Below are 15,927 nucleotides of genomic sequence, written 5' to 3'. Positions count from 1 at the left end.
GGTGAACAAGAAAAATTGGATATAGGAGATACTTAGGTTTTTGGATAGATTTGTAGCAGTTTCTATGAAATTAGATATTATTGTATTCAAAATAGTCCAAATGGTAACTGTCTAAAACCTAGATATGTGGAAAATTAGAAATTCTTTGTGGGCTCTCGGTACTATAGGTTAGGGATATAGATTCCATATGGGTTTGGTTTGAAGCAATAATATTGCTCCTTTTAAGCAACTAGGAACCATTTTTTTTCCTCTGTTTTGGTTGGTAAGTTATGGCATTGCTTTCTAGCGAATGAATGATGACTAAGTTTTGGCTGCACTACTACCTACTAGTATATTCTAAGATAGAGCTGTGACACTAAATGTTTCTATCACACTAAATAGATGTATACTAACATAGACAAGTTTAGCTAAATAGACAAAGCATAAATATAACTTTAAGGAAAAAGTGCCACATTCTTTAGTATGTAACTAACATTTTCTAGTGTATTTCTTTACTCCCTGTACCAACCATTGTACTACACTAGCTTGTATAATAAATCTACATATTTCACTTATATTATTTTCTAATATGTATATCTATTGTATGTGAATATGTTTGTAAGACAAATTAATTAGCGGTGTAGCTTGTTTTTGTAAACAATTTTTCAATGACAAATGTTTGTTCAGCTCAACAATATCAGTCTTTGTTTCTATTAGTATCTGTCATCATGTGCATAATTGGGGTTTAGGTTAAGGCACTAGTATTAGTGATTTTGTTTTCTTATATTGGTTTTTTTGATTTATCTTACTATGAGCTTTTTTTTCTTTAGGTTACTTACACTTTAGCTATACCAGGTTGTTGAAATCGATCTTGATGGTTCTGTTATGTAGGGGAGGAGCCATGTCATTGAAGATGGAAGTAAATGACAGGTTTGGTTATGGTTCATCTCAGACAAGGCTCTTGTCAAGGCCTAAATATTTAGATTTAAAATAAATACCTCAGGTTTTGTTTGGTTATATTGTGTAATTATGTATATGTCATTGGGTTCCACCCTAAGGTTTTTTATTTTTATATCAGAATAAAATTGTGACATAATAATCTTGAGACTGCTTATGGACCATTTGAAGCTGGGAAATATCCTAGTCCAACTTATTCAAGCACTGGCTTTGTGCTGGCTTTAGGCATATGACAATTGACATCATAAAACTCTCCAAAATCTCACATTTCTAGTTTCCTAGGACATGAAAAAATATGTTGACATGCACCATTCACTGAATATAATTTTACTTTTTTTTATTATATGGCCCTCAAAACAAGACATTCAAGTGGGTCGAGATCAAACAACTTGTACAAACAGTGCCTCAAAATTGAAACAAGACCATCGTATGTTTGACTTCTTGTTGATCTAATCATGTAGCAATTGATTTTTTTTGTGAATCCTAGAATCATGTTAAGTATGATTTTATTTCAAGAGTCCATAAAAGACACATGACACTGTATTGTCCCCAGTTGGGAGTCTGCTCAAATTTTAGAGATAAAGATGTTATTCCATGTCATGAAATTAAGTTCAGCATAAAAATAGTCAGGATACATATGGTATTTAGCATACTCAGTCCCAAATTTTGTATTCCTTTCCCAGTCATTAACCTTAAGTAGGATGGGGAATTAATTCTCTATGGGCAATTAGAAACAAAGTTACAAGTAGGATGAAAACAAAATGCCATCTTAATTTGAATTTCCAAATTTTATAGTTCAAAACATAAAGTGTAATAGCAGCAACAAATGTTAAACCCAAAAAAAATATAAAATTTGACCATTTGAACTGAAAACCTTGAGCACTTTCAAAATTGTTAACTGAAGAAGCAAAAATTTACTGATCTCAACCCAATATTATGATCTTAAATCACACTTTTTTAATGTTGTAGCTGAAAATTTCATCTCACTTTTTTTGTGTTAAAATAAAGTTACAAACAAGTATGTAAATCATTATTTGTATGTATGTTAATAGTAGTAACAAATCATTATTTTTATTAACATAAGGTGGTTGGCTGGGTGGTAGGGCAGTTTCCTCCTCTAACCAACAATTTTCTCTTATGTATATTGTTGCTGCTGATTTAAAAAAATTGCATTGCTCCTCCACTTTATTTTGGTGCCAGAGTGTGAGATATTAATGTGCTTACAAATAGGTAAACCCATATGCATGGAAGCTAAGGACTCCTATAATATAATGATATGTCTCAGCAAAATTTTATTCTTCAAGTCTTGTGAGAAGTACTAGATCTTTTTCACAGCATTAACTCTATGAGTACTATTAGGTTTTCAAGGAACTTCCACTACCAATTTAAAGGGTCATTTATCCTTGTGCACTGTTTCATTTTTTTTATTGATGATCTATCATAGTCTTGTACTGGCTTGTAATTTATTTCTATACATCTCAAGTTGAGGGAATGTTTTTTGTTCCAAAGAACTTGATTGGAGGGGGGAATACTATCATAAGCTTCAAGAAGGCTCTCATATTGTATTAAGACAAAATATTAGTCAAAAATTAAATTAAATTAAAGACTTGGGATCATATCTAACTAGTTTTGAAGTTTCAGTGCTCCTATGAAATGACAACCCTAATATGATATTGAACTAAAGTTTAATTTGGGACTGTAAATAGAGTGGCCCTAACACCTATATAGTCTCTTAATAGTGTCTCTTAATGACCTGTCCAATCTATACAAGAACTCCAATGTTCTTCGAGAGCAACCATTTCTAGGGGTTAGATTTCTGCCAATGGCAGTGAGTTTGGGAGATCAAGAAATATTTGATTATACATTTTGGTAATATTTTGACTTTTTGGGTATATTTCAAGCTACTTATGTTAGACCCCTACAAAATTGGATCTCTATTAGGCATCAAAATATGTTAGTGCATTCAAAGATGATTCTTCTATGGTACTTATATTGACTTCAACTCCTCTTTCAAATCCATATCTCATTCTCTCAAGGGGATAAAACTAGACTCCAATTTGGGGCTGTAAAAGAGTCAACACCACCAATACCAAGAGAAAAGGCCTTTTAAGACACAAGTAGTGGACAAAACACAATGCTTTTGATAGCCTAATCAGATTATGGACCTCTAACTCAATCCCTCTTGACACTTGACTAAATGTTGGACCCCTTACACATGACTTCAAATAGCTTGATCGACCTGACTTTTAGACGGGTACCATTTTATCAAACTCATCTTTCTGACTTGGAGACTTCAAAGTTGCTAGCATGGTGATCTAATACCACTAATACTACCAGAAAAAAAGGGGTTTCTATATTTGCATTGGGATGATGGCATGAAAAGGTCACAATGGCAACCATAGAAGAAATTCCTATGCATTGCCCTTCATTAACTAAACATTTGTTCTTCAAAGATGATGAATAATGACACATGGCTATGTAAGGAACATCAATTTGATGATAAAGAAAAAGCCTTTTTCTGATAACCCTTGGGCCTCTATAATTATTTATCCTTCACATTAGTTCACATAGACCCAATAGACTCTAATTTAGAACTAAACTTGTTAGTATTGTCTTCATCCATTCTCTAGTTAATTTATATTATATATAATCTACTTAGTCCAATTGTTGTGTGAATCTCTAACCATGTTAGATGATGATTGAATACATGGGTAACCAATACTAGTTCAACAAGAAGATCAAATTTAGATAGTGACAGTTTGTTGCTGAAGTGCACTTGTAGAAGCATGTTATGGGCTTATTGATTTTCTTCTACTATAGAGTTTAATTTATTCCATTTCCTAGGGTAAGTTTAGCTTAATTCCTCTTTATTTTTATTGGATGTATGTTTTAGTCAGTAATAATTTCTTTCTTTCTTTTCAATAATTTTTTTTTGCAGATATTTATTCTTTTTCACTTCTTTTGTCCTTGATCATCGTCTACACTTTTAGCATTGTTTTATCTCTTGTGCCTCATTTTGGAGAGCCTTTTTTTTCCTTAATATTATTTTAACATACTGTATTAAAAATCTACATTGACCAAGTTTGATCACCTCTAGGAATTAATATATTTCTTCTAGACTTTTGTGTTTTTTGATATATGGCTTATTGATTTTCTTCTACTATAGAGTTTAATTTATTCCATTTCCTAGGGTATGTCTAGCTTAATTCCTCTTTATTTTTACTAGATGTATGTTTTAGTTGGTAATAATTTCTTTCTTTCTTTTTGATAATTTTTTTTGTAGATATTTACTCTTTTTCACCTTCTTTCATCCTTAATCATCCTCTATTCTTTTAGCACTATTTTATCTCTTATTTCTCATTTTGGAGAGCCTTGCTTTTCATCAATATTATTTTAACATACTATATTAAAAATTTACATTGATCGAGTTTGATCACTTCTAGGAATTAATATATTTCTCCTAGAGTTTTGTGCTTTTAGGTATGTGGCTTTGAAACCTGTTATGACAATCTAGAAGCATACTTTGTCATGTCATCTTTTTTCAAATTTTTAAAATTAGGATTTTCTTTACTTTTTGTTTTGTTATTCTGTCATTTTAAATAATGATAGTTATGTTGTGGTTGTGCAGTCATTTAAAGTTAAAATGGGGTGAGTAATCTATTCAAGCAATCCAAATTAATTAAATTCCAACTGTAATTTGCATTACCCCATGTTGCATTTAGTTATGTGTGCATGTGTTTTTTTGTTAGCACGAGAGGTTTAACATATTATGTGTTCTGCAAAGCAGGCGTCAGATGGTGTGGATGGTATCGCATCAATTTAGATGGATTGAAAAATGCGGCAATAATTAATTTAGCTGTAGGATTCACAAATGTATTATAAGGAAACCACTCTTCAAAATATTGAATCCAAAATTTCAAAGCTTGGAAATATTTCTACCCAGCTAGCCGTAATGGTTTCTGAACAAGGGGAGTTAGTGATCAGGTATTTCTAATCCAATGCTTTCAATTTATGCCAAAAATTTCTTTGTATTTTTGTTTAAATTTCAACTCTTTCAAGCAATTGGGATGTATGTTGTTTGTACCTTATATATCCATATGTAACATAAAGAAGAAAAATATATACTACTTCTTACTGTCATCTATTTTATTGTCATAAAATAGGAGCAAAAGCCAATTTATTACATGTATGAATTCTAGAAGGGAGTTATTTGGATAGTAATGTGCAGGATTTATGATAACAAGGACAATCCTCTACCTAATGTGGATTGAGCACAAGTAGCTCTTTTGAACCATTTTTGTTGGATATCTTCAAACAGGTGGCTTAATGTTAGTATGTTTTTTTGTTATTATCATTTTCATAGCTTAATATAAATTGGGCAACTCATGCATGCAATTCTATAATTTTTCAATGCTGTAATAAATTTCTAGGTTTTCCATTTTGAAAATAACGATTGATTGATTATGACTGCTATTTTTCTATTTCACTATTTTGTTATCATATAATCTGTTGTTTTAGTTCTTACTATTATTTGGCCTATTGCTATTGTAAATGGCTAAAGCTTGTATGTTTGACAGAGATATAACTCTGCTATTGGCATGAGCTTTTGAGTATCGGTGTTTGATGAGTGTTGTAACTGGTAGACGTCAATGGAGTTGTCCTTTGATAAACTAATATTTTTAATGAAATCATTACATATAGAGCCCAACATTATTGGAACTGTTATACTATTGCTAGCCTATGAATATGTTTATGTTGTTGTTCTTGATTTCCTCTTCATGTCTTCTTGACTCCACATGTCATGTACAGGTCGTTTTTCTTCACAAGAGTGCACATATACTCAACAGGTCAAGTACATTGAATATTCCTATTGTCTAAAGCTAAACACATAGAAAATAATATTTATGTACAATATGTGAAATTCCAGTTTTTGTGATATTACAATTGTCATTAGAGGCCCTACCAATTCCATTTGTCCTTCCCCATTAATACAACTGAACTGGTATAGCCCCAAGCTTCCATTAACATCTGCAAGAACCATGTGATTCCAAACAACACTGTAGCCATGATCATTGTTAAGTCTTCCCTCATTGTACTTGATATCACAACTACTTGCAAGACAACTTTCTTCCAATTTAAAGTTCAGCATTGTATGCATTATCTTCAATTCCATTCCTAAACTTCTTAAGTTGTCCTTGTGATGCACCTGCATCCTGAACTTCATAAATCATTTCTGCATCTGATGCTTTTTCTATGCTCAATGTTCAATTTTTGTTATAATTTGAATCAGAGTGCTTAGATAGGAGCTCTAATTTTGTAAAAACTTGGGCTCCATCAAGGTCAACAAAAGCTTTTAAAGTAATAGCACAAAATAAACTAAAGAAAAGAAATGACTTATTGTAGGTAAAAAGAAGATCCTAGCAACCTGTCAATTGAATTACAAGAATGTAATCATTGATAATGAGGAGGATTTTTCATAGCAAGTCAAATTGTGATATTGCTAAGAGGGTTTTACAATCTAATAATTTGTTAATAAAGAAGGCAATTTTTAAATTCTAGAAAAAGAGAGGAAGATGTAACTTAAGAGGCCTTTCCTTGTAGATTCAATCATATTATGATTTATGATGAATCCATAAAGGCTATATTTATTTTCTTCTCTTAATATATACTGATAGAGGAATCTAGAAACCCCTTGGATCGATGTCTTTGAGGTCCTATTGTATGAAAAAATAGGAGAGAATAGGAGCCCATATAGTTAAACCAAGGTATGACCATATTGATATGGTTACCCCATACACTCGAAAAACATTCTCTTTCATATGGAACTCATGTCCAAAGGTTTCAAAAGAATGTTTAAAACATTTTATACTTTTTAAATTAAAAAAATGCATTTGGTGGTCCTAAAAAATAACTGATTAGGTCACTGTTGATAAGTACTTTTGTTCTACTTGCTATCTCCATGACAGTTAAACATGGTAGGCCGATTGTATGTTATCATTGGATAGCCCATCTTGTCATAGTTAGGGAAGCTTATTTCATTGTTGTGAATTTGCTACTTTTTGTGTACTAGGAATGATATCAAAACCAAGTATAAAGAAAGATAGAGAAAACACTTTGTTCTAAAAAGAAACATCCACTTGATATTATTCTATTAGTCAAATGTCTATTTTAAAAATTGGCATAATATGAAATTTTATAAGTGAGGACATCTTAAAGTGGCAATTTTTTTTGAAGATGAGGTAGAAAAGATATCAATTGCTAAGAAAGATTTGGACCTAATACTGAAGCAGCTACACTTGCCAAAAGAATGAGCAGAGAATGCTTGGACCAATGTATTGTCCACAAAAGCATGACACGAGGTTTCAATAGAGAATATCTGGACCAACACATTTCCACAAAATGTTGACATGAGAGTTTAGTAGAAGACATTCTAAAAGAAAGTGAAATCAAACACTCATTTCCAAAATAGCAAGCTCTGATTAGGAATCAAATTAAGATCCAACAACATATTTTTTGAACTTGGAGTACAAATACATAGCAAACAAACGTAGTCTAGTGGCCTTGGTATGCTTAGCATAACTTATATAGTTAGCTTAGAGAAATTAAAACCACCCCAAAAAACTGTGACTTTAACATTCACCATCTAAAATGAATCCTTATTGTTTTGTAACTATATATGATTATCAATGACTACTTTTGCAAATTTTTGGTTAACTAAATCAAGTTATGGGGAATACTTCCTTGACTTTCATGTTTTCTTAAGTTTTAGCTGCTATGATGGCTTTGTTTATTTGGATATCCAAGTTTAAAGCTTGGTTGCAGACTAATTATGTAGTAGCATGTTTGCACCATTTTCTAGAAGGTTCGTTATCTTATTGACTAGTGAATTTTAAAAGCCTTACCTCTACAATACTAGATAGAACTCTGTATACTAGACAACAACCTGCCCTAGTTAATTGGGCATGGTGAGCTTGTATTTTACTTAGATTGGGGCTTATGATTAACAAATAAATTTTTGCATTTTACTTACATCCCGTTCACATTTTTTGTCATAAATATTATTGAAAGCACAAATACCATGTTTTGCAAGCCAATGGTAAGACAATTTTTGACACAAAGTTTGGTCATTACTTGGAGCTATTTAAGAATTAATTTTTTTAAGTTAGGCATGGTTCTTCTATTCTACATTTCAAGATATCTCTCTCTTATTATTGTGATTATACTTATTCTAACTTGGCTTTAATATGTTGAGGGAAGCACATGGTAAAGTGGAACCTCTTACATGTTTATCACATTAATAACATATGAGGCACATCTCAAATGACATTGTATAGTTCTTTGACCTTTCCTCTTGTTTTCGTAACTAGTGGTTGGTCAATAAAAAAGTGGAAGTTTAGTCCAATGTTTAAATACAATAGTTGCCAACTAGACTTTACAAGGTCTAAGTGACCTTAGTGTAGATCATTTAGGAAGGACCTTGACTTTTCATGGTTTCTTATGCAAATAAGTTTCAATTTTCTTTCCACTTCAATTTTCTTTCAGAATGTAGGAAAAATCAGCTACACATTTCTTTCAAAATTTAAGTATTCTTACTCTGCACCCTTCTTAGTTATTTTCTTCCTCTTCATAATCTCTTTGCCATTGCCCCACAACACCACTTCTCTTTCTTGTTCACAAAAACCTCCCTAATTTCCAATGCACTTTCCTCATTTATTACACTAGATTTGGCTTGTTTTAATTTTTTTTTCTAAAATTTCTTCCATTCATTTTCCCTAAGGTGATTCAACTTCTACTTGATGTGTATTGTCATTTTAAGAATTGGAGTTTAATGGTCTTCTTGGAATGTGGCAATTTAAAATTGATTTGACAAATTAGTTACTTTTAAAGGCTTTCATTGTTGGCATAAGTGGTGAGAAAAATAGTTGATATGCCTGTTTTTACCTCCACATTAGGTGTACATGTGTACCAGAGTAGTTGTAGCTAAACTCTTTATGTTGTTGTATGTGCATACACGTTTTCAAAACCTCAAGTCAGCACATGTAAGGAACATACTTGTAAAGGTTTTTCAATTAGAATTCAATTTTTTTTAACTATCAAAACCTATCAGCATCTATCCACATGGAAGTCTCAACTCACCACCTATGTTCCTACTCATTGAATTAATCTTTCTTGCTCCCTTTATCTCTTATTTGCAAAACTTCAGACTATTAATATTCCTTATTTTAAAAGGTGCTAACTCAATGGACGAGCACCTACATTATAAGCAGGGGGATGGTGGTTCAAATCCATCGTGCCTTAACATGAATTAATTAATTATATTGTACTTTATATTAAATATATATTTTGTTAATTTATTATTTAATACCATCTTCCCTCTAATTGTCTTCAAGATGACAATAAGCAAGATTAAAGATAGTTTTTTCTATAAAGACAATTAAAATTGTCTCTAAGAGACAATAATAGTGATTTTCCTTATTGTCTTTATAAGACAATAGTTTAAGACACTCACTTAAAGACAATAGGTAAGACAATACACAACTTCTGTTTGGTCTCAAATTATGACAATTCACTTAAAAATTGTCTCCAATATTGTCTTAAAACCCCCCTTCATGTTGTTGTGAGCTTTTACTATTGCTAGGGTACCTCCAAATGCCCAGTTGATACCTCAATGCCTAGAGGCCACCATCTAAGGCGCAACTCTTCAAGCTACTGCTCACATACTTCATGTTCTCAGGCTTCCTGCCACCACTCTCCTACTGGTGGTGATGATGGATGGAGGTATCGCTTGGTTTCCCTGCCCCATGGTGGCACTGGCTAGTCCTTGACTCCTCCTCCTAGCACTCAATGAGTGGTCTCTGGGAAATGGTCCATTCACTTGGAACTAGCTATTTCACCTCTATGGCTAGATATGAAGGATGTTAACTAGGCCACTGAGGCTACTGATGCTACTACTGATGGTAGGACTGTTCCCAATCTACCTCCCAATTCCAAAGATGATTGGGGTTTCCATTATCGCGTTCAGCAACCTCCCTCAATAGGCACTACTTTAGCTGCTTGAGGGTTGCTTTAATTTTTTTTTTTAATGAATAGTTTATGATTCTGGCTTCGACTGTTTGAACTCTTGCAAGGTGATTTTGTATCCCCAGCCCTTTTTTGTGAATTTTAATCTTAGTGTATTATTTATTATTAGAAAAGGTCTATTCATCAAAAAAATATTACTAGAAAAACCACTCTTATAAGAAATTCTTTTGGATAAAGATATGTTCCATTTTCCTATTCTCCACCATATTCACTAGGTTAGGCTTGAATTTTAGAAAGTTCCACGTCATTATCTTCCAATGATCTTCCCTTTGTTTTCGCCTCATTATCTTCCAATGATCTTCCCCTTGTTTCTAGTATATTAAAAGTGCAAGAGAAACCCAAGCAACTTGCCACTGCAAGAATAATCAAGGCCTTGTCAACTCCTATAACTCTTGGATAAGAGGTTTTGCACTCATAGGGGTTCTAATTAACTGATAAGATTATTTATTGTGGCACACAACAGCTTGGGAATTGCTATATATGAGAAAAGTGTTGAATTTTTAAGCAGAAAGCTGACATTAGCCAGAAATTTAATTTGATATTTAACAAAAATATATTATTATATAATAGTTGAATATATATATACATAAGGTAAGAATTTGCAACTACCGCTTGCCTATTAATCCAGGTAGAACATCCCTATCCTTAACAAGGTCCAATTGCAATATCCCTATTCTTAACAAACTCAAAGAAAACTTTAGTCTACTTTCTTTCAATATCACTAGAAAAACCACTCCTATAAACAATACTTTTGGATAAAGATATGCTCCATTTTCCCCCTTCCCACCATATTCACTAGGTTAGGCTTGAATTTTAGCAAGCTCCACATCTTTATCTTCCAATGATCTTCGGGTTGTTTCCGCCTCATTATCTTCCAGTGATCTTCCCTTTGTTTCCGGTATCAGAAATGTGCAAAAGAAACCCAAGCAACTTGCCACTGCAAGAATAATCAAGGCCTTGTCCACTCCTATACCAGTTGGATAAGAGGTTTCGCACTCATAGGGGTTCTTATTCGGATCAATAAGCGCAGGATCCTTTTCCGTGGGTTGAGATGCGAACACGAAACCAAATGCTCCGACGATAGCTCCTGCTTTTCCAGCGGCGGCAGAAATACCATGACACGTCGATCGCAAGCGAGCAGGAAACAACTCCGCCCGCACAATGAAAGTAGTCGTATTCGGCCCAAAATTTGCAAAGAAAAATGTCAGAGAATAGATCGCCAGAGAACCATGAGACCGTTGAACCCAGAAACTATCGTAAGGAATGGCGAGGGCGAACAAGAAAACTGACATGAAGAAAAACCCAGTTAGCTGAATTCTAAACCGCCCAATACGATCTATTAGAAGAATGGTAAATATGTACCTCGGCAGAGTCCCACACAGTGCAATCAATGCCTGAGCTCGTGCAGCGCGTTCAACACCCTCCAACGGATTGTGATAAACACATTTTAACCATCCGATATTGTGATAAATATCGTCCTGAAATAGATTGCCACTGAAGAATGAAATATCCACGAAGAACCAACTGGACGTCGTCCCGAGCAACTCTAATCCATGCCGCTTCACAAAATCCATCGAGAACAATCCAAACTGAGGGGACTCAATGTCCATGCTGAGGACATCCGATTCATCTTCGTCAATCGCCAGATTCAGAACCCTCGACATGTCAATGGCCGCCTGCGGGGCGTTTCTGGCAACCAAAGCGGTATACCAGGCGGTTTCGGGCATTTTCATCCGCCAGTAATATGTAAAACCGGCGGGAACGGCTCCAAGCATCAAGATAATCCTCCAAACCACGTCCTTCTGCCCGAACGACGGCACATCGCCCGCCAAAGACTTCATACTCACCGAAACAACGAGAGCCACAATACTGCCCGCCAGAATTCCGAGGCCTTGCATTCCAAATACCGCTGCGATGAAAGCGCCTCTGGTTCTGGTATTCGCGTATTCCGCCATGATTGTCGCAGACAGAGGATAGTTCCCGGCCAATTCCGAACCCCAACCAGAACCTGAAGAAACACAAAGTGCCAATCACACACTCTCTCGATCTGCCAATGGAGAAGCCGGAAGCGAGAGAACTGAAGACCATCAGAGTTAGTGTGAATCCGTAAGCTCTCTTTCGGCCTATTATGTCTTCAACCCGGCCGAAAAAGAGCTGGCCTGCAAAGGCACCGCACAGGGCTATTCCATTAACGAGGGCTTTTACCTCGATGGGTGATGCAGGGGCATCACAAGATTCGAGACTTTTCAGATATTTGAGATCGTAGAAAGTGTTTATTTTCATAAGACGAATGTAATCGGTCGAGTAAGAGTGTTTATTATGGTTGAGGTAGACGATAGTATTTTGATTTAATATATGTTTGGTATTATCATGAAGTTGATACTATTCTAGTGTATTTTATAGTTTTGAAACTTACTCTAATCGGTATTGTAAAACCGTTAGAGGAAGTAGATTAAGTTGGGAAAGGGAAGTTAAAAGTTAGTTTTAAATTTAGTTGTTGGGCTGTCTTGTTTTGAAGATCTTTATATTCAAGAACCCAGAGTAGTAGTGGGACAGCGGAGAGTCCAAGCAGAATGGAGGGGAAAGATCAATGTAGTCAATGTAATACAAAGAATGAATAAATAACATTTTGTATCTACATTCGATTTTCTCTTTTGCTGTTTGGATTTAAGAATATTATGTATTGTAATGGAAGCCTCTGTTATTTGCTATTGGTTTTGAAGATCTATATTTGTGATTGAATTCATTAACCTTCCACTGTGCTCTCCGCATCAATGGGTAACGAGCCCTTGTGTGTACTGTCGTAATAGATGTTTCCCAACAGACTGGAAACGAGCGGGATGCAGAAGAGATCGTAGGCGTCCGTGAAAAATCCCATTCCAGCAATGAATATCGCACAGAAATGATACAGCTGCGTGCGCGCCGAGTTCAGCGCAGAAAGAACGTCGCGTGGCATTTTTGAACTACAGATTCACAATTTCTATTCTTAGCGTATTGGTGAAGTTCTAAGGCTCTTACAAAAGAGTCTATTAGTTCTTCTAAGGGATCAGTCTTGCTTAGTGTATGAGATTGTGACCAAAATTAATACGCTTCAATAGACAAAAGCTGAACCTTTCTGAAATCACTATGAATTTCTGATCAACCCGATGTGTTATAATATACACAGTTAGAGGTCATTGGTCTGCCGCCAGTTGTCAGTTTTTTTTTAGTCTTTGTAGTCAAGAATACTTTTTTTTTTTTTTTTTTTTTGGTATTTTCTAAGAATATTCAGAAATATACTGTTTTAAATTATATTGGTTTCATTAGACAATGAAATTCGTAGACGCAAGGAAGTTCATTTGAACTTGTCGAGAACAGGGAAAACGCAGAGAACAGCTTTGTGGGCCACCATCAGGAACTACGTTGTGGACCTTATTTACGATGGAAAGTGACCAGTTGGAAAATTAGAAATGAGCAATGAATGTATCCCATGAAATGGTCATCGCAATTTTTTCTACTGAGTACTCCTAGGTGGGGAGCGGTACAAAGTTCGCTGTAGTTTTGCAAAACAAAATTATATTGAACAAATTATAATTATAAATTATAAATATGAAGTTATCGAGGGAGGTGAAGGAAAAGCCTAAGTCGCCAGCAGTTCAGTCAGAAGGATACAGTTTATGATTTCTAAATTCATCTTTATCGCGGATATCCAAGCAGTTGGATGTTCATATTAGTATTCTGGAGTGGTGGAGCATTCCGTTAGATATATATGTTTTATAATTTCTACATTGATTTTTTAGTTTATTATAATGAATGAGTTATATCTTAAATTTATATTTTTATTCATTTATTTTAAGCTTGTTTTAATGACATAGTTTAATAAATTTATTTATGGAGAAATTTAATGTTATTTTGTGAAGTGAAATATATGCTTATTTATTTATTTATTTCGTTTTTCATTTATTTAATTTTATTATATCAAGTTTATTTCTAATAAAAAAATTTATTCTATCTTTTAAATATGTTATAACTTTTATTGGGATTTTTTCTTACAACGACATTACTATTTTATTGCACATGTTTAATTTCATGGAAAATAATTATTTTCACAATGAATCACATGACTCCTTAAAATTCTAAATATCACATTAAATATCAACTCCTACTCATTTTAAGATGATCAAGAGATTTATTTATTCTACAATTTCAAATACATATTACTATACAAAGATCTCTAAACAAATTCACTATGCATTCGTTATCATAGAGTCTAAATCGAATAAATGACTCCATAGCTAGTTTACTAAAAAAGATTGGTAGGAGTAAAAAGGATCGACCAAAGATAACATGAATTTTATTATCAAATAATTTCTCTAATGTATTAGTAAATAATGAATTAGAGTGAAGTACTACATGGTTATCCAATTTACAAATGATTGTTATGACAAGGATACACTAGGTAGAAGTGGCCTAGAACCATAGAACTAATGAATCAAAATGTTCATAAAGTTGGTTAACTATTATTATTTAAATATTTTATATAAATAAAAATATTTTAGTTTGGAATCAAAGATATAATTCATCATTTGAGATCTACATTCATTAACAAACACATTTAATTTTCTTAATGAACAGTTGGTATTTTTATGTGCCTTAGAATTAAATTGATCTAAGTTGAAATATTTTAATGGTGTTACCTCATTTTTGTCATTTTCATACAACTTTGGAGTATTTTAACAAAAATAATGTTCAAGATAACTAAATACCACTATGAATCCAATCACTCATCTCCTAAAAATATAATGATACCTATTTTTTTCATCATGTTCAAACTTTTACATGTTTTGGAAAACATGTCAATAATTAGAAAAGTTTTGCTAACAATCACATTCACCAAAATCTCATCTTTAATTATCTCTCATTTTTGGTAGTGTTTCGAGTCAAATGTTAACTTATAAATCTTCAAAAGTTTGTAGGTCATATTTGTTGAATTTTAATCTTTTTGATAGTGTTGGTAAACAAATTTGTCACAGTAGAATTGCCCAACGGAGTGTGTGTGGCAAACCGTTCACAACAGTTGGATAGGCCCTTGATATCCGGCCTTCCTCTGCGTTTTGAGGGGCAGCTCCCTCGTATGATATAATTTTTAATAGATTTTCAAATAAAGAATTCAAACTTCAAATTTCAAGGGGAGAGTCATGGAAGACGAATGCACTACACGCCCTCACAACCCTCTGTGGTTAACAAGATCGATAACGGTGGTGTCCGAGAACTACGCTTGAAAGCAACCAATGTTATTAAGCATATTCATTATCATTTGTAAACACTCGCATAGCACCATGAGAATGTCTACCAAAAACGTATAACAATTTGGATTTTAAAATAAGAAACCCAACGCACGTCTCGTTTCTTTTTCTTGCACCAAGAAAGCAATAGAGATTTTTCAATTCAAAGATAAAAAGTGTACATACTTTCCAAAATTTATCTCTAGATCAAAATTTCAGCATAGTGTTCCCTTATTTTTCAACCCAAAAAAAGTCCCTTTACAAGCCAAAAGGTGTCCTTATATAGACATAGAGGTTAATAACTACCTCTCTGAGGTTAATAACCACCTCCGAAACACAAAATTTTGGAAGGTTAATTAGCCTTAAGAAAATTAACCTATACAAGGAAACTTGCAAAAACAAAACTTTAGCTAGAATTCCTGAAAACGTTTACATATACAATCACTAATTCTTCTAGCTATTAGCCCTATCTATCAGGACACAATTGATCTGTCTCGGAAAGCCTTGTAAGCATCTTGGACGAGTATCATTGATTCATAGTTCGGAATGAACACGTTTTCCATCTTGAGTTTGGCTGTGAGATATCTATCTTGGATTTCTTCTGACTCCTGCCGGTAGGCTGAAATTTTATAATCTCCCAACGTGA

At 33.6% G+C, this 15,927-nt stretch overlaps 1 pseudogene; it reads right to left on the bottom strand.

The window, feature by feature from the left end:
* Window positions 1-10,817: 10,817 nt before the first annotated feature.
* Window positions 10,818-12,973, bottom strand: LOC149563545 (low affinity inorganic phosphate transporter 3-like; annotated as a pseudogene).
* Window positions 12,974-15,927: the final 2,954 nt, after the last annotated feature.

Source organism: Cupressus sempervirens, chromosome 4 (assembly GCF_028749045.1).
Source record: "Cupressus sempervirens isolate cs-2001-9-10 chromosome 4, ASM2874904v1, whole genome shotgun sequence".
Classification (NCBI taxonomy): domain Eukaryota; kingdom Viridiplantae; phylum Streptophyta; class Pinopsida; order Cupressales; family Cupressaceae; genus Cupressus; species Cupressus sempervirens.
The sequence above is the reverse complement of the archived record's forward strand: the minus strand, read 5'-3'. Positions and strand labels throughout refer to the sequence as shown.